General features: G+C 35.3%; 1 pseudogene; it reads right to left on the reverse strand.

The window, feature by feature from the left end:
- Window positions 1-885: 885 nt before the first annotated feature.
- LOC101689897 lies at window positions 886-1,844 on the reverse strand (annotated as a pseudogene).
- Window positions 1,845-26,736: the final 24,892 nt, after the last annotated feature.

A 26,736-nucleotide genomic window follows, 5' to 3' on the forward strand; every position in this document is an offset into this window, starting at 1 on the left:
CACAAATGGTAATTGTTTCATTGGATTATAAATACTTACAAAATTTACATCTTATATTCCCTCTCAAAATGTAGATCTTCCCTGTTACCTAGCAAACAAATTTCACATACAATAGATTTTTCTCCTAACTTTTCTGTATTGATGAAACAACCTGCTCCTTACCTATGTAATTTATTTATACAGACATATTCCCAAATCTTTTTTCTTTTACCAATCAAATCTGCTATCATACCATTTGCTATTATGCATTCCTCCCTACATAGGTCATTCCATCTATTGATTCACAGAACTTGCTTACTTTTGTCTCATGGGACTCTACAATCTATAAAACCTGTACAAACAACTGGTTGAAACATCCTTACACTATGCATTAGGGACAACTACAGACGGTATTGAGAGTCAGCGTGCACTCTTGGTTTACATGACCTATTTTGATGCGTTTGTTTATTGTTGATGTTTCTTGGAGCGAGAGAAAAAAAAAAAAACCACTGGAAAAGTAGAAAATACAACCAAAACTCATTTCTCTCCATCCAAAATTACAAATGCTAATTTTTGCCATTTACACTTAAACCTAATTTTTATAAAACAAAAACAACATGGATATATTTAGTTCCATTTAATGAACTCTAAGGTGTTTGGCATTTTGAGTTTGTATTTTCTAGTTTTTTATCCATGTTCTTTTTCATTCAAGATATTTATTCAAACCCATCAGCAAAATGGACAGATCGGTTCTATAACACTGTCATGTTTTAAAGTGCAAGACAGTAATTATATATGATAATATACACTGCTACATACAAATTAACTGATCAGAGCACAACTTTTCAATGTTCAAGACAGAATGAGTTTTCCTGCAAAAACAGCACCTTTGTGATATTTTTAACTTTAGTATTCCTGTCTTTCTTCACTCTCTCCTTCAGCAGAATCCACACCATTTCATAATCCTTCTCAAGAGCAGCTTTGACCTCATTGGCCTCAGAACATTCTCCCTCCTCCATACCCTCATCCACATATCATTGAACAAAGGCACACTTGGCATACATCATGTCAAACTTGTGGTCCAGGTGAACTCAGGCTTAGCAATGGCTGTGGTGTTGCTCAGCATGCACACGGCTCACTGTACTTTGGCCAGGTCTCCACCAGGTAATTAATGCCATCTCTGAAGCCAGTGGGGCACCAGTCCACAAACTGGATGGTACGCTTGGTCTTGATGGCAGCAAGGGCAACATTCTCATCATTGAGAACCATGTCACCACAGTACAACAGGCAGGAAGGCATGTATTTACCATGGGGAGGGTTCACATTTCACCATCTGGTTGGCTGGCTCAAAGCATGCATTAGTGATGTCTGCTAAAGGAAGTTCTTCATGGGAGGCATAGATGATAGGGACATATATAGTCAGAGGGAAGTGGATGCAGGGAAAGGGCACAAGGTTGGTCTGGAGTTCTGTCAGGTCAACATTCAGGGCTCCAAGGGAAGCAATGATGGAGGACACAGTTTGACCTATCAACTTATTCAAGTTATTGTAGGTTGGGCATTCAACATTGAATTTTCTACTACAGATGTAATGGATGGCCAAATTGTCTACCATGAAGGCACAATCAGAGTGCTCCAGGGTGGTGTTGGTGGTGAGGGTGGAATTGTAGGGGGTCAGCTACAGCTATGGAAACTTGGGGAGCTGAGTAAATGAAGAACTCGAGTTTGCACTTCTTGCCATAAACTATGGAGAGATGTTCCATCAGCAGGAAACTAGATCCCCCTCCAAAGCTGTGGAAAACCAAAAACCCTGAAGAGTTTGTGCACTGGTCAGCAGCCAGTTTCCAGATTCAGTCCAAGACAAGGTCAATTGAAATAAAATACCACTGCTCTGACTCCCATGACAATCATTTAGGTTTAGTCTCCATCTATGCATAAGTAGTAAAGTCTAGTTTTGTCCATTTCTTAATTTTATTTTTTAAAGATTTTATTTATTTATTTGATAGAGAGCATAAGCAGAGGGAGAAGCAGATGGAGGGAGAGGGAAAAGCAGGCTCCATGAGGAGCCTGATGTGGGGCTCTATCCCAGGACCCAGAGATCATAACCCAAACCAAAGGCAGCCACTTTACCGATTGAGCCCCTGGTTCTGTGCACTTTTTAAATTTAAGATTTTATTTTTAAGTAATCTCTACATTCAACGTAGGGCTCAAAATCACAACCCTGAGATCAAGAGTTGTATGCTACACTGACTGAGCCAGCCAGGTGACCCTAGTTTTGTCCATTTTTGAAATTCATATCAATGGAATCATACACTGTATATTTAATGTGTCTTTCAGTTGACATGGTACTATTTAAATTCAAATATATAGTTTGCACATTTCCTTGATATATTGTGTGCCATTTTATGAATATACAATTTAATTCTTTATTATTTACAGATATTTGGGTTGTTTCATTTTCTTAATATGACCAACTTATGTATCATAGGGTAATTGAGCATTCATTTGTCAAGAGTGTACACTTGGAGTGGAATCATGTTTGATAGGATATGTGAATTTCTAATTTGACCAGATAATTTTAAACTTATTCCTAATGTCAGCATGCTAGTTTATATTACCAGAAATATATCAAAATTTCTTTGCTCTACACTTTTGGAGAAATAGAATTGTTTATGATTTAATGTATTAAAAGATGTATAATAGATACTGATTACAGTGAGTGTAAAATGGTATCTACTATAGCGTTACTTTACATTTACTTGATTGTTAATTGGATTAACTGCATTTTCATGTTTCCCTTCTACAGTACTTTAGGACTTTTTCTGAAAATTATGTAAGATTTTTACTCATCTTTCTATTGGATTATTTCTTATTTAAAATTTATTTGTAGAATTTCTTTATACATCGTGGATATTGATTCCATATTTGTGTTATGTACTACAAATGTACTCTGTAGGGTTTTTTTTAAAGATTTTATTTATTTATTTGACCGACAGAGATCACGAGTAGGCAGAAAGGCAGGCAGAGAGAGAGGAGGGGAAGCAGGCTCCCTGCTGAGCAGAGAGCCCAATGTGGGGCTCCATCCCAGGACCCTGGGATCATGACCTGAGCCGAAGGCAGAGGCTTTAACCCACTGAGCCACCCAGGTGCCCTGTAGTTTATTTTTTTATACATTTACATACCTTGGTTTTTCCATCAATGGCAGATAGACCTGATTCCCAAACTGCCCTGAACCACTCCAGGATACCTCACTGAATTCATAGAGGTGCTCCAGGATATTTTACATTTTCAAAGGAAATTCTGAGCAACACAGAACACCTGTGGAACAATGTGTAAAATACTTTCTTGAGGAAGTTTATAGCTTCAATATTAAATTGTACTACATTCTTTTGAATGATAATATGTTTGCTAAGCTAGGTTTCTGGTGGGTTTTTTGTGGTCAAATGAAATTACCAGTCTAGACACAGACCATACATCTTTTCCAAAATTAACTCAAAATCAATTATAGATATAAATGTTAAACTCAAATCTATAATACTCCCCCTAGTTTTATAGATAGAAGAAAATAGAATAGAATATAGATAGGAGAAAACCTAGATGGTCTTTTTATGGTGATGGCTTTTTAAGATACGACCCAAAGGTGTGTGTGATCCATGAAAGAAAGAATTGATATGTTGACCTGTACCCCTGGGGCCAACAATATATTATATATATAATATATATAACATATATGTTAATAAAAATGAATAAATAAAAAAAGAGTTGATATGTTGGGCTTCATTAAAATTAAAAACTTCTGCTCTATAAGAAAGAGCATCAGGAGAAATAGAAAAGTTCTAACTCTGGAACTTTTCTGGGAAAAAAAATTGCCAAAGACACATTTGATAAAGGACTGTTATTCAAAATATACAAAAAACTCTTAAACTCAGCAATAAGAAAATAAAACATCTAAGTTAAAAACTGGTCCAAAATCCTCAATAGACATCTCACCAAGGAAGATATACAGATGGCAAATAAGCATATGAAAAGATGTTTTACATCATAAGCCATTAGGGAAATGCTAATTAAAACAATAAAATACCAATAAATACACCCAATAAAATGGCCAAAATCCAGAACACTGACAAAACCAAATGCTGGTGAGGATGTGGAACCACAAGAATTCTTATTCATTGTTGGTGAGAATACAAAATGGTACAGCCACTTGGAAGACTATTTGATGCATTCTTACAAAACCATTTTTAACTCTTGCCATACAATCTAGCACTCAATACCCATTGGTATTTACCCAAAGGAGTTAAAATTGACTGTTCATGTAAAAACCTGCAAATGGAGTTTGGTAGCAGTTTTAACTGTAATTGACAGAACTTGGAGCAACCAACGTGTCCTTCAGTAGGTGAATAAATAAATTAACTGTGGCACATCTACAAGGGAATCAGATCTAAAAAGAAATGAGCTAGTGAGGCAGCTGGGTGGCTCAGTAAGTTCAGCAGCCAATTCTTGGTTTCAGCTCAGTTCATGATCTCAGGGTGATGTGATGGACCCCAGGTTGGGTTCTGTATCCAGCAGGGAGTCTGCTTAAGATTCTCTCCCTTTCCCTCTACCCAGCAACCGCCCCCCCCACACTTGCTCTTTCCCAGTAAATAAACAAATAATAAATGAATAAATAGAAATGAGCTATCAAGTCATGAAAAGATATGGGAGAAATGTCAATGCATATTTTGAAGCAGGGAAGGTAATTTAAAAGGCTACTCACTATGTTATTTCAACTATATGAAATTTTTGAATAGACAAATTATGAAGACAAGATTAGTTGTTGCCAGGAAATGGAGGAAGGGGGAAGGATGAACAGATGGATCATAGATGATTTTGGGGGCAGTGAAAACTGTGTGATACCATAATGATGGATATATGTTATTATACATTGGTCCAAACCCATAAGATGTAAAACACCAAGAATAAGCCTTAATGTAAATATGGACTTTGGGTGACTGTAATGTGTTGTCATAGGTTCAACAATTATAATTAAGGTACTACTCTGGTAGGGGATATTGATAATAGGGCAGTCGATGCTTGTGAGGGCATGGGGGAAATAGGAAATCTCTGTATCTTGTTCTCAAATTTGCTATAAATTTGAAAGAGCTCTAAAAATAGTATTATAAGAAAAAACATTTTAAGAAGCAATTACCAGTCAAAAATAAATTTGAAAGAGAAAATAAGGGTGGCAACATCCAATCTAATTCAAAGCTCAACAAGTAGTACAGCACTCAACAGGCACACATCCCATTAATAAGTTAGTGAGGTTATTTAAGAATGAAATAAAATTTTTTTTTCAATTTAAGCACAATTAGTTTTCAAATAGCTTCTACACTTTTAGGATATAAATATTAAGTTTTTGGAAGCTAATTATTAAATAAACAGAGTAGTTGAGTATTTCTTTTGGCCTATGAATATCATGAAAAAAATTGAGACCCTACGGATGTCATAGATAGACAAAATTTAAGAACTTCTGGAATAGTGTTGCAGTAAGAAAGGTTGTAATTGATTGGTTTGGGAAAAGGTGCAGGCATACCTCAGAGATATTGTGGGCTCAATTCCAAACCATGGCAATAAAGCAAATATTGCAATAAGTCATTGCAATGTAAGTCAAATAACCTTTTGGGTTTCTCAATGCATATGAAAGTTATATTTCCACTATTCTATAGTCTGTTAAGTTTGCAATAACATTATGTATAAAAAATACATACCTTGATTAAAATAACTCTGTTGCTAAAAAAATGCTAACCATAATGCTCCTGGGTGGCTCAGTCAGTTAAGCATCCAGCTCTTGATTTCAGCTCAGCTTGTGAGATTAAGCCCCACATTATGTTCCACATTGAGCTGGGAATCTGCCTGAGATTCTCTCTCTCCCTCTACCTTCCCCAATGCTTACTTGCCCTCTCTGTCTTTGTCTAAAATAAATAAATACATTTTTAAAATATGCTAACCATCATCTGAGTTTTCAGTATGTCATCATCTTTTTGCTGGTGAAGGGTCTTGCCTCATTGTTGATAGCTTCTGACTGATCAGGGTGGTGGTGGTAAAGGGTGGGGAGGCTGTGACAATTTCTTAGAATAAGGCAACCATGAAGTTTGCTACACCAATAGACTCTTCTTTCATGAAAAGTTTCTCTGTAGCATGCAATGCTGCTCGATAGCATTTTACCCTCAGAACTTCTTTCAAAATTGGAATCAATCTTCTCAAATGCTTCTGCAGCTATATCAATTAGTTTGGATATAATATTCTAAATTCCCTGTTGTCATGTCAAAAATCTTCACCGTATCTTCACTAAGAATAGATTCCATTTCAAGAAATCACTTTCTTTGCTCATCCATGAAGAGCAACTCCTCAGCTGTTGAGGTTTTATCATGAGATTGCTACCATTCAGTCACATCTTCAGGCTCTGTTGCTAGCTCTCTTGCTGTTTCCACCACATCTGTAGGTATTTCCCCCACTGAAGTCTTGAGCCCCTCAAAGTCATTCATGAGGGCTTGAATCAACTTCTTCTTCTTCTTCTTCTTTTTTATTTTTTTTTTAATTTAAATTCCAGTTAGTTAACATACAATGTAATATTAGTGTCTGGTACAATACAGAGATTCAATACTTCCATACAACAACTGGTGCTCATCACAAGTGTGCTTCTTAATCCCCAACATCTGTTCAACCCATCCCCCTACCCACATCCCCTTTGGTAGCCATCAGTTTGTTCTCTATTATTAAGAGTCTGTTTCTTGGTTTCCATCTCTCTTTCTTTCCCTTTGTTCATTTGTTTTGTTTCTTAAATTTCACATATGAGTGAAATCATATGACGTTTGTCTTTTGCTGACTGACTTACTTCATTTAGCATTACACTTCCTAGTTCCACATTGCAAATGGCAAGATTTCATTCTTTTTGATAGCTGAGCATTATTCCGTTGTATATATGTCACAACTTCTTTATCCTTTCTTCAGTTGATGAACACTTGTGCTCTTTCCATAGTTTGACTATTGTTGATAATGCTGCTATAGACATTGGGGTGCATGTATCCCTTAGAGTTAGTATTTTTGTATTCTTTGGGTAAATAACTAGTAGTACAATCACTGGATTATAGAGCAGTTCTATTTTTAACTTTTTTGGAAACTTCATACTGTTTTCTAGAGTGGTTGCACCAGTTTGCATTCCCACCAATAGTGCAAGAGGGCTCGTTTTTCTCCACATCCTCACCAACACCAGTTGTTTCTTGTATTGTCAATTTTAGCTATTCTTACAGGTGTGACTTAGTTTTGAGTCCTATTTCCCTGATTATCAGTGATGTTGACTATCTTTTCATGCATCTGTTGGCCATCTATATGTCTTCTTTGGAAAAATGTTTATTCATGTCTTCTGCCCATTTTTAAATTAGATCATTTAAGTTAAGTTTTATTAAGTTCTTTTTTAGATACTAAGCCTTTATCAGATATGTCATTTGCAAATATCTTCCCCCAATTCCAAAGGCTGCCTTCTAGTTTTGATGATTGCTTCCTTTGCTGGGCAGAATCTTTTTATTTTGATGTAGTCCCAATAGTTTTTATTTGCTTTGGTTTCCCTTGCCTCAGGAGACTAGAAAAAAAGTTTCTGCTGCTGATGTCGAAGACATTATTTTCTGTGTTCTCCTCTAGCGTTTTTATGGTTTCAGTTCTCACATTTAGGTCTTTAACCCATTTTGAATTTACTTTTGTGTATGACGTAATAAAGTGGTCTAGTTTCATTCTTCTATATGTTGCTGTCTAGTTTTCCCAGGACCATTTGTTGAAGAGATTGTCATTTTCTCATTGCGTATTCTTTCTGGCTTTGTCAAAGATTCTTTGACCATATAGTTATGGGTTCATTTCTGGTTTTCTATTCTGTTCTATTGATCTATGTATATATATTTTGTGCTACTACCATATAGTTTTGATTACTACAGCCCTGTAATATAACTTGAAGTCTAGAATTGTAATGCCTCCAGCTCTGCTTGTCTTTTTCAAGGTTGCTTTGGCTCTTCAAGGTTTTTTGTGATTCCATACAAATTTTAGGATTATTTGTTCTAGCTCTATGAACAATGCTGTTGGTATTTTGATAGGGAATGCATCAAATGCATAGATTTCTTTGTGTAGTATGGATATTTTAACAATATTTGTTCTACCAATCCATGAGCATGAAATTTTTTTTTCATGTTTTTTTTTTTCAATTTCTTTGTGTCATTTTCAATTTCTTACATCAGTGTTCTGTATTTTTCAGAGTACAAGTCTTTCAGCTTTTTGGTTAGGTTTATTCTCAGTTATCTTATGGTTTTTGGTGCAATTGTAAATGGGTTTGATTCCTTGATTTCTCTCTCCTTGAAAAGAGAAAGCTTTAGAAGTACAACAAATTTCTTTACATTGATTTTGTATCCTGTGACTTTACTGAATTTGTGTATCAGTTCTAGCAGTTTTTGGTTGGAGTCTTTTGGGTTTTCTATATAGGGTTTCGTGTTATCTGCAAGTATGGAATAGATTTCTTACAAACTCCTATTAATGCTGACATTTTGACTACTTCCCATGAATCAAAACATTCTTAATGGCATCTACAATAGTGAATGCTTGGCCATAAATTTTCAATTTTCTTTGCCCAAATCTATCAGAGGAATCACTATCTCTGACTGCAATAGCTTTATGAAGTGTATTTCTTAAATGATAGGACTTGAAAGTCAAAGCACTCCTTGATCAATGGCTGCATAATTGATGTTTTGTTAGCAGGTATGAAAACAACATGAACCTTGTTGTACATCTCCATCAGAACTCTTGGGTGACCAGGTCTTTTCAATGATCAATAGTATTTTTTTTTTAAGATTTTATTTATTTATTTGTCAGATTGAGAGAGAGAGAGAGAAAGTAAGCACAAACAGGGGGAGTGGCAGGCAGAGGGAGAAGCTGGCTCCCCACTAAACAAGGAGGCTGATGTGGAATTCAATCCCAGGACCCCAGGATCAAGCTGAAGGCAGATGCTTAACCAACTGGACCACCCAGGCATCCCTGAGCAATAGTATTTTGAAAATAATATTTTTTTCTGACCAGTAGGTCTCAACAGTGGGCTTAAAATATACAGTAAACCATGTTGTGAATGGATGTGCTGTCATCCATGCTTTGTTGTTCCATTTAGAGAGCACAGGCATGAGGAGATTTAGCACAATTCTTAAGGGCCCTGAGAATTTCAGAATGGTAAATGAGCATTGGCTTCAACTTAAATTTATCAGCCACATTAGCTGCTAACAAGAGGCAACTTGTCTTTTGAAGCTTTGAGCCAGGCATTGACTTCTCTGTAACTATGAAAGTCCTAAGTGACACTTTATTTTAGGATAAGGCTATCTCATCTACACTAAAAATATTTTGCTTAGCATGTCACCTTCATTAATAATCTTAGCTAGATCTTCTGGATTATTTGTTGCTTCATCTTGCATTTTTGTTATGGAGTTTTTTTTTTTTTTTTTTTTTTTTTTTTTTAATCTCATGAAACTTCCTCTGCTAGTTTCAACATTTTCTTCTACAGCTTCCTCACCTCTCTCAGCTTCCTAGATTTGCAGAGTCACAGGCTTCCTCTGGATTAGGCTTTGGCATAAAGGAATGTGGTAGCTGATTCAATCTTCTATCCAGACTCTTACAACTTTCTCCATATCAGCAAATAAGGCTATTTCACTTTCAAATCATTTATGTATTCACTTGAATAGCAATTTTAATTTCCTTTGAGAACTTTTCTTTTGCATTCACAACTTGGCTATCTGTTTGGTATAAGAAACTTTATTTTCAGTTTATGTTGGCTTTGGACATGACTTCTCACTGAACTTGATGATTTCTAGCTTTTGATTTAAGGGGAGAAATGTGCAACTCTTCCTTTCACTTGAACACTTAGAAACCCTTGTAGGATTTTTATTGGCATAATTTCAGTATTGTTGTGTCTCAGGGGATAGGAAGGCCTGCGGAGATGGAGAAAGATGAGGAACTAAGGGTTGGTGGGGCATTCATAACAAACACATTTATTTTTCAAATTTACTGTCTTCTATGGGCATGGTTTATGGCATCCCAAACAGTTACAATAGTAACATCAAAAATCACTGATCACCGGTCACCATAACAAATATAATAATGCAAAGGTATGAAATACCTTGAAAATGACCAAAATGTGCTACAGAGACACAAAGTGAGCAAATGTTGGAAAAATGGTGCCCATAGACTTACTTGATGCAAGGTTGTCACAAACTTTCAACTTGTAAAAAATACAATATCTACAAAGCACAAAGTACAATAAAATGAAGTATACCTGTACAAATTCTATAATTAAACATGTAACTAATAAACTGAGAGACTGAGTTGGAAACTGAATGCCTCTTCATATTGTGCCTGGATAAGTTTTATTTCATTGACTGAATAGCAGTTTCAATATAGCCATTTCTTTGCTTAAATTTCTTTGCTCAAATTTGTCATCATGAAATTTTATTCCTCATAATTAAATAATCCTTAATGGATTACTTAAAGGGTATCTTTAAATAAAATAATAAGCCCTATATACCTGTTACCTCTTAATTTCCTGCTTTAATTGTTATAATTAGCAGTTCCTTCCGTTTAATGCTACACAGCTGTAACAAGTAACCTTTAGCTATTTTGATTATCTCTATAAAATTTTAATATTTTAAACTTGTTTGGATAGCTTATCAGATTTATATTTTATTTTCTTAACTTTTTAAAAAAGATTTTATTTATTTATTTGACAGAGAGCAAGGAAGGGAGAGAGAGAGAGAGCACAAGAAGGGGGAGTTGGCAGGCAGAGGGAGAGAAAGAATCAGGGGTACAGGAGAGCAAGGGAAGCCTGGCATGGAACTCAATCCTAGGACTCTGGGATCATGACCTGAACTGAAGACAGTGGCTTAACCAACTGAGCCACCAAGGCACCCTAAGTTTATCAGATTTCTGAGCCTTCTGATTTTATAGAATAAAAATTCCCATAGCATTTTTTTTAACCTCTGTGAAGTTATGGCTGTTGTAATTGGAGAGAAAGAAAAATAAGAAAATCTGTTATATGTACAACTGTACTACTTTTCTCTGACAGTTCTTTTTCTCTCCTTTATGTAGGAAATGAATGAGCAGAGGTTCTGTGTGGGACAAATACCAATGATTTCATTAAGTTAAGCTACTTTTACATTCATTTTGCACATGATGGACAGAGATATTTTTGGGCCCAATTCTACTCTTTTTGAACTTTATTTATCATACTTTTGCATCAATTTTTAAAAATTGTGTATCAATCTTAAACTGATGTATTTCCCCCAAACAAGTAAGCTAAATAAAATACTAAAATTGTGGGGTGCCTGGGTGGCTCATTGGGTCAAAGCTTCTGCTTTCGGCTCAGGTCCTGATCCCAGGGTCCTGGAATCAGGCCCCACATAGGGCTTTCTGCTCAGCGGGGAACCTACTTCCTCCTCTCTCTCTGCCTGCCTCTCTGCCTACTTGTAATTTCTGCCTGTCAAATAAATAAATGAAATCTTTTAAAAAAATGCTAAAATTGTCTTTGGAACAACTTTATGAGTAAAATTTCTCCCATAAAAGCTGTTACACTATATAAAATATATTTACATCTTATTTGAAGCTCACAACCACTCTGTATTTTTGAAGATAAAAGAAAAAAAAATAACTTAAGTAGATAAGATTATGTTCCATAACTTACTTTGATATCACTAGATAGAAATCATATTTTAAATCTGGATATTCTGACTTAATATCAAATATCCATTCCAATGTACTATGTTAGATCACTTTTTTACAGAAAGTAAAAAGGAAAAAGAAAAACGTTGTTGACAGGTTCTTTTGTATTTTATTTTCCTTAAGAAAAAAAAAATTTGAAAGAAAATATTAAGTATTCTAAATAATATTATTTGCCTCTCTTTTCATGGTAATTGTGATTTCCTCACCTCTTGCTTTAATTTATGCAAACTAATTGGAATGTCTTTCTCAACACCTGTGGAGTTATTCTACAGCAGTGAGATATTCCAGCTATAGTCTGTGTGCCTTACTTGGCTTGCTATCTGTTTTGATAACCAAAGTGTTGTTTTTTGTTTTGTTTTGTTTTGTTTTTTTAACACTGCTATACCTATTTCCTATTAATGTCTGTTTTAATGGTACAAGGGCAGAACTGAATGAGGTGACAGACACTATACCAGCCTGCAATGCAGGAAACATTTACTATCTGGCCCTTTAAAAAAGAGTTTGTCAACCACTGTTTTCTACTAACTAAAGTAAACAAGAAAATTCTACTACACTTCTAATTATTAAACCCAGATTGGATAAGCAAGCTAAGAGAAAACATTTAAAAGGAAGCTAGGGCTTGCAGGGGCCATAATATATTTTGTATGTTAGGAAGAGTAATATTGTTTTGTAGATCTAACCCTAGACTCTAAGTTTTTTTTTTTTTTAATTCCTTGAATATCCTTGTTTGCTTTCTCATAAATTTTACTTCATTAATAGATATAATAGCATTTACTATTAAACCCAGGTATTTAAGGATGATTTAGGTCAAAAAGAAAGGAGAGAGAGTAAAATATTCCAGGCAGAGGAAATAGTGTTTGGAAACACATATGGAATTGGGGGAATATATAGTTGATATTGTCAGAGTAAAAGGTATGTAGGGAAATATTTACAGTTATAGCATATACATTAGTATATAACTTCTCTGTATGTTGTGGATTAAAGATGATGACATTTTCTTAACAAGTCTCCCCATAAGAGGTATGAGCTACATTTTTCTCCTTAAAATATGGACAGATTATTGACTTCTGTGACTGATAGAATATAAAAGAAAAGACTGTTTAAATTTCTGAACCTGTCTCTAAGAAACTGTCAGTTTCCACTTCCTGTCTCTTGGAATCCTCACTCTTAGAATCAGCTGCCGTGCTGTGAGAAGCCCAGGCAACATGGAAAGACACATGGGTTTTCTCCAGTCAAGATCCTCAGTTGAGCTCCTGGCCAATGACCTTTTATCAACTTAGAGTCATGTGAGCTCATGACTCACATGCAGCTCATTTGAATCTAGTTTTTAATAAATGACTTCCACATCAGCTGCTACTTGACTGCAATCTCATGAGAGCCCTGAGCAAGAACTATTTCATTGACCAACTAACTTTTGACAAAGCAGGAAAGAATATCCAATGGGAAAAAGATAGTGTCTTCAACAAATAGTGTTGGGAAAACTGGACAGATACATGCAGAAGAATGAAACTGGACCACTTTCTTATATCATATACAAAAATAAATTAAAAAATGGATGAAAAAATCCAAATGTAAGATAGGAAATTATCAAAATCCTAGAGGAGAAAATAGGCAGCAACCTCTTTGGCCTCAGACACAGCAACTTCTTACTATAGATGTCTCTGGAGGCAAGGGAAACAAAAGCAAACATGAACTACTGGGACCTCATTAAGATAAAAATTTTCTGTACAGTGAAGGAAACAATCAACAAAACTAAAAGGCAACCTACAGAATTGGAGAAGATATTTGCAAATGACATAGCAGATAAAAGATTAGTATCCAGAATCTATAAAGAATTTCTCAAAATCAACACCCAAAAGACAAATAGTCCTCTTAAGAAATGGGCAGAAGACAAAAACAGACAAATTTCTCCAAAGAAGACATACAAATGCTGATAGGCACATGAAAAGATGCCCAACATCACCCATCATCAGGGAAATACAAATCAAAACCACAAGGAGATACCTCCTCACACCTGTCAGAATGCCTAAAATTAACAGGAAACAAAAAATGTTGGTGAAGATGTGGAGAAAGGGAATCCCTTATGTGCTATTGGTGGGAATTCTAACTGGTGCAGCCACTCTGGAAAACAGCATGGAAGTTCCTCAAAAAATTAAAAATAGATCTACCCCCAGGACCCAGCAATTGCATTACTAGGTATTTATCCTAAAGATCCAAAAATTCTGATTCAAAGGGACATATGTGCCCAATGTTTATAGCAGCAATGTCCACTATAACCAAATTATGGAAAGAGCCCAAATATCCATCAGCTGATAAATAAATGAGATATATATATATATATATATATATACATATATATATATATGAATGAAGTGGTATATACAGATAATATAACATATAATAAATATATAATATTTATACATTTATTCATCAAAAGAATGAACTCTTGCCATTTGCAACAATATAGATGGGACTAGAGTATGTTATGCTAAGTGAAATGTCAGTCAGACAAAGAAAAATATTATATGATATCATTCATGTGTGGAATTTAAGAAATAAACTAGATGAATGGAAGGAAGGGTGGGAAAAAATAAGATAAAAACAGAGAGGGAAACAAACCATAGGGACTCTTAACTACAGAGAAGAAACTAAGGGTTCTGGAAGGGTGGTGGTTGGGGGGATGGACTAAATGGGCCAAGGACATTAAGGAGGGCACTTGCTGAGATGAGCACTGGGTGTTGTTCTATGTAAGTGATGAATCACTAAATTCTACTCCTGAAACCAATACTACACGGTATGTTAACTTGAATTTAAGTTAAAAAAGAAAAAAGAAATATTCCATTGAGTCCAGTCAACCCATGGAATTGTAAACAGCAATAATAGATTCTGATTTTAAGATTCGATGTAATTCATTGTGCAGCAATAAGTCATCAGATCATTGTTTCTCAAAATGTTCATGAGCAGCATGTCCATGAATCTAATATTTTAGTTTATTGAAAATGTGACCAAAAGAGATACTGTTAAATTTAGCATAATGAGCCCTTAAGCTGTACTGATTCACACGCTCCAAAATCTTGTAATAGGAGAAAGAAATAACATTTACTTGATTTTGTCTCTGATTTTCTTTGTGATGACTACTCATTTTTTTTTATTGAAGTATAGTTGACCTACTATTAATTTCACGTGTACAACATAGTGATCTGACAATTCTGCACGTTACACAATGCTCACTACAATAAATGTAGCTATCATTTGTCACCATAGAACGCTATTACAATATTATTCACCATATTCCCTATGCTGTGACTTTTCATCCCTGTGGCATTTATTTTATAACTGAAGTTCATATTCATTTCTACATGATTTTAAAATATGGACATTTGGTGCGCCTGGGTGGCTCAGTCATTAGGAGTCTGCCTTTAGCTCAGGTCATGTTCCCTGGTCCTAGGATCAAGCCCTGCACCAGGCTCCCTGCTCAGCAGGAAGCCTGCTTCTCCCTCCCACTCCCCCTGCTTCTGTTCCTTCTCTCGCTGTATCTCTCTGTTAAATAAATAAATAAAATCTTCAAAAATATATATAATATGGAAATTACAAATCAAATTACGCTTTTTCTCCTACCATGAGATTCAGTTTAACAAATGTAAAGAAAAAAAAATGAAAAAAAAAAAACCCTCCAGATAGTCAATATAATTGTGCTCATTGTATTCATCTTTCAGCTTTTTAATATGATTAGTGTTGTTATGGATTAAAAAGAAATAAAGAAAAAAGCTTTTTAGCAAAGCCCAGACAGAAACTTTTTTTCTCATTTTGGTGCAAAATTAGTTGCCTTAATTTTTTTAAGAAGACTGGGTTTTTTTGGTTGTTGTTTGATTTGATATTTTTAAATTTAATTTTATTTTATTTTCAGTGTTCCAAAATTCATTGTTTATGCACCACACACTGTACTCCAGGCAATACATGCCCTCCATAATACCCACCACCAGGCTCACCGAAATCTCCACTACCCTTCCCTCCAAAACCCTCAGTTTGTTTTTCAGAGTCCACAGTCTCTCATGGTTTGTCTCCCCCTCTGATTCCCCCCACTCACTTCTCCTCTCCATCTCCCAATGTCTTCCATGTTATTTCTTATGCTCCACAAGTAAGTGAAACCATATGATAATTGACTCTCTCTGTAGGAAGCTTAACTGAGTCACCCAGGCACTCTTTAACCATTTTTTAATTTAAAGACGATAAGCTCTTCCTTCCTAGCACTTGCGAAAGCAGATGGGTTGACAAAACCCAGAAACATCTCCCGTTATAATGCTCATGGAGTTGTCCCTGAAAAATCTCTTATTTTTAATACCAAACTATCTCAACAGAAGCAGAAGAAACTACAGCTGCTCAAAACTTTATCTTTCCTGTCTGGACAGGTGGAGAGAAAATGCAGTTATCATAACCACAGAAAGCTAATTCTTTCCACAAGAAATAATAACTGAAAAGTACTGTGGACAAGAAAAAATAAATGTACTGGGATCCCCAGAGAGAATAAGAATATGAAACAAGGAGACACATTGAGAGCTCCAGGTCAAATTCTTCATTCTTGGAATATACTAATAAAAACCTTGTCCAAACCAGTAGGTGCCCTAATCTTTTCACTCTTTGAACTTGTAATGATGGGTGAGAGAAATGATGTGGTGCTGAATAATGATGATATACTTTAAGGTAAGCTTTGGCTACAAAGCTTCATGCCACATTAGGAAATTACCTCAGGCTTATGAGTATCAGTCTATTGTGGTAGAATATCCCCAAATAAATGAAAAGACACCTAGTATATAGAGCAGAGAAAACATATTAAAGGAGAGATCAAAGTCAGGTCCTCAAGAAGTGGTTTATGCTCCTGGACTGTAAAAAGATAGGTTTAACATAATTTCTGGCCCTCATGCTATATTGAGAACATGGAAATAAAATAATCTACCATTATGTTACAGGGCACTAACAGGGAAGATACAGCATGCCACTTTTTTTTTTTTTTTAAAGATTTTATTTATTTATTTGACAGAGAGAGACACAGTGAGAAAGGGAACACAAGCAGGGGGAGCGAGAGAGGGAGAGGCAGGCTTCCCGCCAAGCAGGGAGCCAGATGTGTGCCTCAATCCCAGGACCCAATTCCATATGTAAGTGAACTCATGTGATTTTTTTCCCCAATTTTTTACTTGAAAAATTATTTTTATTTTTATTTTTGAAGTATAGTTGATATATAATATATTAATTTCAGGTATACAATATAATGATTCAACAATTCTATGCATTACTCAATGCTCACCATGATAAGTAGATCAGACAGTATTTTTCTTTCTCTATTTGACTGTTTCACTTAGCATAATGCCCTCAAGGTCTCTCCACATTGTTTCAAATGGCAGGATATCATTCTTTTTTATAGCTGAATTATATTCCATTGTGTGTACATATCACACTTTTTATTATCCATTCATCTCTTGATGGATACTTAGGATATTTCCAGGTCTTGGCTTTATGAATAATGTCACAATGAACATGGTGGTACAGATACCTTCCTGAGATAATGACTTAATTTCCTTCAAATATATACTCCAAAATGAGGTTGCTATATCAAATGTCACCTCTACAGTTAATTTTTTGAGGAACTGTCGTAAGTTTTCCACAGGATTGTACCAATTTACACTCCCACCAACAGTGTACAAGTATTTCTTTTTCTCCACATCTTCTCCAATATATTATCTCTTGTCTTTTCAGCAATAGCCATTCTAACAGGTATGAGGTGATAACTTATTGTGGTTTTTGACTTGCATTTCCCTGATGATTAGTATGTTACATGTCTTTTCACGTACCTGTTGGCCATTTCTATGTCATCTTTAGAAAAATGTATATTCAGGTCATTTGCTCATTTTTAACTGGATTATTTGGATTTTTATCTATTTATTTATTTATTGCTATGGAGTTGTATGAGTTCCTTACATATTTTAGATTTTAATTTCTTATCTGGTATATAGTGTGCAAATATTTTCTCCTATTCCATAGTTTTCGTCTTTACACTATTGATTGCTTCTCTTTTTGTGCAGAATTTTTTAGGGTACTCTGAGGCACAAACGTGAATGTCTCCTGTCTGATCCCTGTGGCGGCAGGTCTGCTTGTGACCTATGGCTGGGAGAGAGCCATGCATTTGTATACAGCCTTTTAAACATTCTGGGAGCTCAGGCAGGAGTCTTTCCTGCTGGGTCCTGGTGTCAGCAGGCCTCTTCATGGGCTGTGACTAAAAAGATCCTGGAATTGAGTGTATGTCTCCCATTGAGACCCTGGGCCCTGAGGACTGCTGGCAGATTGGTAAACTGTGGCAATGAGGAAGCTGGAACCCCATATAGAGCCTTTCAGGATCTCCAGGGTCATATAGTACTGTCCCATTTGGGACTCTGTGCCAGCAAACCTATTTATGGATGGTAGCTGGGACAGGAGTCCTGTTGCAGGGGACTGTCAGGATTTACAGTCTAGCTGAAATTGTGCTTGCCTCCAGGGACAGTGGCCAAGAGGGGCTGAAGCCAGTTCAGAAACCACTTCAGGGTCTGCAGCTTGAATTTTTTATGTTTGTCTCCTGATGCATGAATGAGCACGACTGCCCCCAGGTCCTTCAATATATGATGCTGGTGACAGAACCAAGCTGGACCTGTAGCTGAGTCCTCAGGGATATCGAACTATTTTGGGGTCTGTAACAGAAACAACAGCTGGTGTGTCAGCTGCCTGGATATGAGGTTGTGTTCCTTATATGGCTTTCCTAGGTCTTGGGCTGTCCTGAGTTTTCACAGTCTTCTATGTGGATCCCTAAATTGCACAAAGTCACTTTTGTCCTTCAACGGGTGTCAAGCTGTTGTCATTGAAGTGAATATAAGCAATGGACATCTTATTCAGCCATATTACGGATGTCCTAACTGTATTCCATCTGCTTGGTTGTATATCTTGTTGATTCTAAACAGAAAACGATTTATCCCTGTTAACATTTCTATTATTACCTCCCTGTCCCACACTTACTTGGCCATTTTTTTAAGAAGTAAATAATTCACCAGCATCTCCCATGAATGATATATACATGTTCAATAAAACACTGTGAAGTAGATTGTTTAAGGCTCATCAATACGCCGGCCCTGGAAAAATTAGGCATACTATTAAGTCCATGCCAAGATTATTTTAAGGCACTTGAAGGTTTTTATTATTTTTCTAGCCAAAAAAAAAAAAAAAAAGAAATCGATTTCATAAGACACTGAATTCTGAAATTCCACTTAAACATGTGTACAAATATGTGAGAAAAATGAGATTTATTTATCTGAGAGGAGCAGAAAGGTGTTTTTATTGGTCATTGTTTTTTATTTATTTTACATTATTTTATTTGTATTTATTTATTTATTTATTTTTAGAGAATGAGAGACAGGAAGAGGGACAGAGGGAGAGGGAGAGAGAGAATCTTAAGTGCTGGGTGTGAAGCCTGAAGTGGGACTTGATCTCACAATCCTGAGTTCATGTCCTGGACTGAAATCAAGAGTCACATGCTTAATTGATTGAGCCATCTAGGCACCGCTGGCCAATGTTTGTAAATGAGAGCATCCTTTTGTGGATCAACATCACACTGATCATTTTATTACAATATAAACTCCACACTATTGTTTTTATTTTTTAAATCCAATTTAACAATACTACTCTCCTACTTAGAAAACGTAAATGATGACTTTTTGAACAAAAGAACATTGCCTCAACATATTTTCTGACGTATATCAAACACTTAATTAGCATTAATTAAATAAAACCTTATTTCTCTTAATATGGGACATAAAATGTACAAAATTCTTGCCAGTCAAAAACACAGATCTCCAGCATTTTAAATGTTTTTCAGAGAACTCAACCATTGATTTAATCAACCTAGCATTTGCCAAATGTTTATTTGAGTTAATTTGATATTTGAGATAGAGATTATGATAAACATATGTCTTTGTCTGTTTGGGCTGCTCTAACAAAATACCACCAACTGAGTAGCTTATAAACAACAGAGTTTTTTCACACAGTTCAAGTTTCACACTAGTCAAGGCCACAGCACGATTGCATTCTGGTGAGGCCTTTGTTCCTGGTTCACAGCCATTGCCTTCTTTATAGGACCTCACATGATAAAATCAGTCTCTGTGATAGCTCTTTTATAACAGCTCTAATTCTCTTAATGGTGGCTCCACCCTCTTAACCTAAACACCTCCCAAAAGCCCCACCTCCTAATACCATCACCTTGGGCTTTTATATTTCAACAAACCACTTTTGGGAAAACACAAACATTCAGAACATTACAACATGTTAACTGGTTATTTCTCTAGATTAACCAAGATCTCTTTATTAAATAAAAAAGAAAGTACTTAGATTACAGTGCATTTACTTTTTATCAGAAACATTTTATTAAAATTAAAATGAATATTGTCAACTTTTACAATATCACTAAAAGAAATGTTATTTGAAGAGTGTTACAATGTGGGTGGCTCAGTGGGTTAAAGTCTCTGCCTTCGGCTCAGGTCATGATCCCAAGGTCCTGGGATTGAGCCCCATATCAGGCCCTCTGCTCAGCAGGGAGCCTGTTTCCCTTCCTCTTTCTGCCTGCCTCTCTGCCTACCTGTGATCTCTGTCCATCAAATAAATATAAAAAAATCTTAAAAAAAAAAAAAAAAAAAGAGTGTTACAATGTGAGAATGTTAAAGGTTACCCAGGCCCCATGATCCTAGAAGACCACAAATGTTAAGAAAGCCCCCCACCCTTTGTATTCAGGGAAATAGTTTACTGCCAAGATCTGCCCTTCCCCAACAGGGTTTAGATAAGAATCACAAATGGCCTTTCTTGACTATTTATAACAGACCAAAGACTCTTCAAATTCCCAATCTTTGCATCATGAATGATTAGCTGAATTTCTTGTCCCCATTGATCAATGGGAAGAAAACACTTGTTAACTGAATTACCCTTAGGCTTTTCTTCTTCCCATAAATTCCTGGATTTAAGCCAGCATACAGCCCCTCCTAAGAAACGGCCAGTCTCTGGGTAAAAATTCTCTCATAGACTATCCAATCACTCCATTGCTTTATTCTTCACATCTGTTTCTTTCTAGCCTTAATTCTCTCTATTAAAACTTTAAACAAGAGAACAAAACCAAAAAACCAAAAATACTCTAACTTTTCAGAGGCTTTCACAGTATTCTCCCTATTCCAAGAATCCCTTTTCCTTCTTTTGAATAAAGTGCCTACTAAGTCCAGATTTGCTTTTATTTGATAATTGTTTCTGGAGAAGTTTTACCTATAAAAGTTTAAATACTTAAGATTAACTTCTTTTATGCCACAAAAAATGTCCATACTAAAGAATTTCTGCACAATGGCAATAAAATGTGAACTAGAGAAATCTGTGAGTTCCCATTATCTGTCAGGAAGTCACAGCAAAATGCAGTGCTTTCTGTTACATGTACCTTTTCTTCTTTTAATTGGTCTATATTTTGTCATTTTTTTTTACTTTTTATAAATAACAAAGCCTTTTCATTTGTAAAATTTTGTAGCATGTGGAAATCTACAAACTGCAATAAAGAAATCCTTAATATTAAGAAGTTTATAGTAATTTAATTAATTTGCGTAAGCCTGTGTGTGCGTGTAATGTATATTGCCAAAGTGTTGAGAATAATTTCAGGTCCATTTAAACCATAGTTAAACACTCTATGAGTGATTAGTAATTGATTTCATCATTTTAGTGGCAGCTTTGCAGTAGTAATTGTTAGATGGGTGGGTGTTCTGTTCAAATGTCTGGAACAAGGACATTAATTTGGAAAGCAGTTGACATTGTTGCTCCTTCTAAAACTAGATTAATTTTTTTAATATTTTAAAGAAATATGTGACTATCGGGAAACTAGCTGGAATAGAAATTATTTTTAGTATGATCTCAACTTTAGGCAACTACAAAAACATTCATATGAAATTATATCATTTCAGGAATTCATTTTACATGTGGCTGATGCAGGGTTTCCACAAATAATCATTCAGTCAGTGAGGATGGTTCTAATGGACTTTGAGATTCAGCAAGGGAAAGAGGAGCATCTGACTAGTCAAATGTTAATCATGACCAAATGTATTACCTGCACGATAACTCTCCTATTGGAGCACACCAAAGAGCTCTCCTGTGTTCTGAATTCCACAGGTCTATCCATTCCATTGGCCAAGACTTGTTCCTAAAGCTCCAGCTCAGAGACTGAGAATTACTGATTGATTATTTAGAAGCATAACTGAAACACAAAGCTAGAGGTTCTTTGTTTTCAGATCACTAAACAAAACAAAATAAAACATTACATACTCTAGGCCACTGGCTATAATATTTTGAGGATCCCAATAATTTTTAAAAGTTTTTTATTTAAATTCGTTAGTCAACATACAGAGTAATATTAATTTCAGGTGTACAATATAGTGATTCAACAATTCTATGCATTGCTCAGTGCCCATCATAGGTGCACCCTTAATCCTCATCACCTATTTGACCCATCCCCTCCCCCACTTCCCCTCTGGTAACCATCAGTTTGTTCTCTATAGTTAAGAGTCTCTTTCTTGGTTTGTCACCCCTCCCCCTGCTTTTGTGTCCTCTGCTTGTTTGTTTTGTTTTATATATGTACACACACACACACACACACACACACACACACACACACCCCACATCTTTTTTATCTATTTATCAGTTGATAGACACTTGGGCTGTTTCCTTAACTTGGCTATTATAGGTAATGCTTATGCACAGTGAAAGAAACAATCAACAAAACTAAAAGGCAACCTATGAAATGGGAGAAGATATTTGCAAATGATATATCTGATAAAGGGTTAGTATATAAAAGATACAAAGAACTTCTAAAACTCAACACCCCCTAAAACAAACAATCCAGTTTAAAAAATGGGCAGAAGATGTGAACAGACATTTTTCCAACGAAGACATACAATAGATACATGAAAAGATGCTCACCATCACTCATCATTAGGGAAATACAAATCAAAACCATGACGAGATATCACCTCTACCTATTGGGATGGCTAAAATCAGCAATGCAAGAAACAACGGGTGTTGGAGAGACTCTGGAGAATGGGCAACCCTCTTGCACTTTTGGTGGAAATGCAAACTGGTACAGCCTCTCTGGATAAAAGTATGGAGTTCCTCAAAAAGTTAAAAATAGAACTATCCTACAATCCAGCAATTGCCCTACTAGGGATTTACCCAAAGAATACAAAAATACTAATTCATTGATTTTTGTTCAGGGTCAATGTTCACTGTTTTCTAACAATTGAGATCTTTTGTCAATACAAGGATCTATCATTTTTTAGAAAATTATAGCTCTGTTCTGTGTTATTGTATGTGCAAATAATCTGTTCCATGCCAGATTACTGATTTTCCAAGCTACATATTAAATACATTAAGATGAGAATTTGAGAATGTCAGTACTACTTCCACATTATCTGCGATTGACTGCTATTGACTTATAACAGTCCATATCATCTCAAAAAAGCACATGGAATCAAATGGAATTTATTTTGATTACCTTTTTAAAAGTAACTGTATGGGCACCTGGGTGGCTCAGTCAGGTAAACAACTGACTCTTGATTTTGGTTCAGGTCATTATCTCATGGTTGTGAGACTGAGCCCAGCATCTGGTTCTGCACTGGACTTGGAACCTGCTTAAGATCCTCTCTCCCTTTCCTCTGCCCTTCCCCTATTACTTATACACACACTGTCCCTCTAAAAAACAAGCTGTAAATTTTTTTTAATCATATGTATCTGAAAGAGATTTTATAATTTTCAACTTTCTTAAGCTGGGTATATGGCAAGAACTTCTTAAAAAGTTAGGGCTTCAGTGATTTAAATGGTCTTATTAGTATTATTTATCTTAACAAACAATCTAAATTAAGTGCCTAGTAGCTAAAAATTATTTACTTTCCCCTAATATAAGCACAGTTTTATCAGTTACAGTGTTTACTTGTTGTCTTTATTCTTTAAGTTTGAGGCATTACCATTTTAAAATTTTCTTTCCATCCTACCATACATCGTAACGTATAGGTTCATTTATATCCATGAAACTGTAGCTTTTAGTAAGTACATTTCAGGTATTTCCTGCCTCCGGAAAGAGCTACACATAACACTGTAATATGTTGCTGCAGATGGTAAGGCTTTTGGGAAAAGAAAACTTTCAGGTTTTTATTTACTTTGCAGTGGTTTACAGCCCTTTGAGGTAGGAACATTTTCTCTTTTAATGATGCAAACAGTATGAGAAACTCACTGTCCATTATAAAGCCCACAATGATCAACAGGGATTGTATTCAGAAGAGCCAAACTATAGAGGAAGATTTAAGAATCTTATACTAATAGATTAAGACTTGATTGCTAATAATGTTAGTGAAATCCCTACAAAGCAGTTTTGTTACTTTCCTGTCTAGCAAGGACAGGGACACTTTTTTAAAAATGCTTTAATTGTGTCTACTGCATGGGCCATTCTTTACCTACTTCTTAAAATACATATAATCTTTTTTCTTTTCTGTTGTTTTAACATTTAAAACCTTTTCCTTAGAAAATGAGCCCTTATTCTCTCTCTCTCTCTTTTTTGGTCTTACTTTTCTAAAATCTCTTCTTTACTTGGACAAAAAGGCAGTAAGCTTAGCAAAACAGAAGAAATCCAGGAGTGAAGCAGAAGGAATTGGAAAAAAAATATATTAAGACAACACTTCTACGCCTTTCAGAATGATACTCTTCTTATTCTTTTGTCATTTTGTATTGGGCTCCCAGGAAATAAGCAATTATGAATGGACCAAGGTAAGTTGAAATTATTTCAATAATAGTTTATTTTCCACCAGATATCTGAATTAGATTACTTAATTGATAAAAGAGAAGAGCACATAGAAAAAAGGATCAAGCTGTAATGCAAGCTCTATCATTACATACCTCTCTTATCTTCAATACATTATTTAGCCACAATAAAACTTGCTTTTTAAAAATCCGTACATCTAAAATTAGTATTATAGTTCTGTGAGCATCAGATAAGTAAGAAAACTCCATGCTTATCTCTTGGCACATATTCAATATTGACCGCAACTAACACTTTCTTCAATCGGTGATTTTACCCCACCTGCTCCCATCTTCAAGTATCTGGTTTATCAGTTACATCTGTCTCTTTTTTATTTTTAACAATTTGTCCTTACTGACATTGTTTTTAAATTAGTCTATAAATATATCCATGACATTCCCAATTGAAAAAAAAAATTATAATCCTACCTTCCCTTCCAGCTTCCCATTTTCCTCTTTTCAGTCTCTCTTTTGGAAACAAAGTAGTGCACACACACACACACACACACACACACATACACACACACACACAAAATAAATAGAAATATAAGGAAAATGTAGAATTTGAAATTATTCAATATGCATTATAAGTCATATATATATATATATATATATATATATACAATCTCAATGTTTTCATTTTCATTACTTTTACATTTTTTTATCTCAATTTCTTTACTTCCAATCCATTCCTTAATCCAGGTCTACCAGCCCATCCAACTTTCCTCCCACCCCTGTGCTGAAACATTTCTAAGAAGAACCAACACCATGTCTTAACTGTCAAACCCTTTTGGTGAGTCTCTGCTATTATACATCCTATCCATTTTCTCTCACTATTCAAATAGTTCTTTTTTAGTATGAGTAGTAAATTGTTTTTTCTTCAACTAATGACATTAAAAATTAGGATGTTTCATTATCCTGACTTTCTTTCTGACTATTCTATCTATATATCCATCTAAGTAAGATGACTCCTAAATATTTTTCTCTAGCTATGGCATCTCTTATAATGTTTAGGCTCATACACCCAAACATCTTTCAGAAAATTGATTCTATATGCCAAAATAAACCCAAAGTAGGACCCAGATTCACAAATTCATACCTTTCAAATCTGTTTATTCTTCTGTTTTGTTAATCCCAAAAGTCTCCACATGAACAGCAAATCAGAACTATTCTCAAAATATGTCCTGATCCTAAGTAATTCTAACTTCATCTTTCCCTATATACCTTTCTTTAATTTGAAATGCTGTATTAAAAGCCTATAGGCACAATGAATTCTGAGTAGGATCTGAAATCAATCAAACTGACATTGACCTAATATTTGTGATCCTATTTTAAAAGTCATTTTCTATTTAAATTGTGCTAGCCAAAGTATTTTGCATGGGTTTCACAGTTCCAAAGGGTAGGGGTAAATAGAAACCACCTCTTGATGTGAGGAACTGAACTATAAAATCACATTTCAACAGACATGGATATAGGTAGACAATTGGGGCCAGATTCTTAACCAATTCACCAAAAATCCTACTGTCTCCAGGAAATTTACTGCTAGGCCTCTGGAAGGATAAGCACAATGTACATACTAAGCAAACATAATGACTTTTGAGGTAAAATAAGGTCGTGAGCTCCAGTATCAAACTGCCTGGATTCTAGTGTTGGTTCTACCACCTACCTACCGGTAGAGCATATTTGAGAGGATTATCTGTGTTTAGCCTGGGTTGCTCCATCCTTTAAATAGAGTTAATTTTAGAATTTAACCACAGATCTTGGCTTAGTTCAAATAAACCATTTAGAATGCCATCGGGCACATAGTACTCTTTCCATATATTTTAGTAATCCTTTCTGTGTAAGAAACAGGATCACAAAATGTTAGATCAATAGCAATTTGATTAATTTCAGCTAATACTCAGAATACATTGCCTATACTACCCTTAAGATAATATTCCAAATTAAGGAATTCTATCTAGACCTGTTTCTCTCTCTCTCTCTCTCTGTTACATACTACCCCTTGAGAATCTCAAACAGTGCCATGCATTTACACCAATTTATACCATGACTCCAGTCCTTGATCTAGTAGCACCCTGACAACTGTCCTGTAATTTTGACCATCATATT

This window comes from Mustela putorius, unplaced genomic scaffold, assembly GCF_011764305.1.
Source record: "Mustela putorius furo isolate JIRA1106 unplaced genomic scaffold, ASM1176430v1.1 tig00003853_pilon_pilon_pilon, whole genome shotgun sequence".
NCBI classification, from domain to species: Eukaryota; Metazoa; Chordata; class Mammalia; order Carnivora; family Mustelidae; genus Mustela; species Mustela putorius.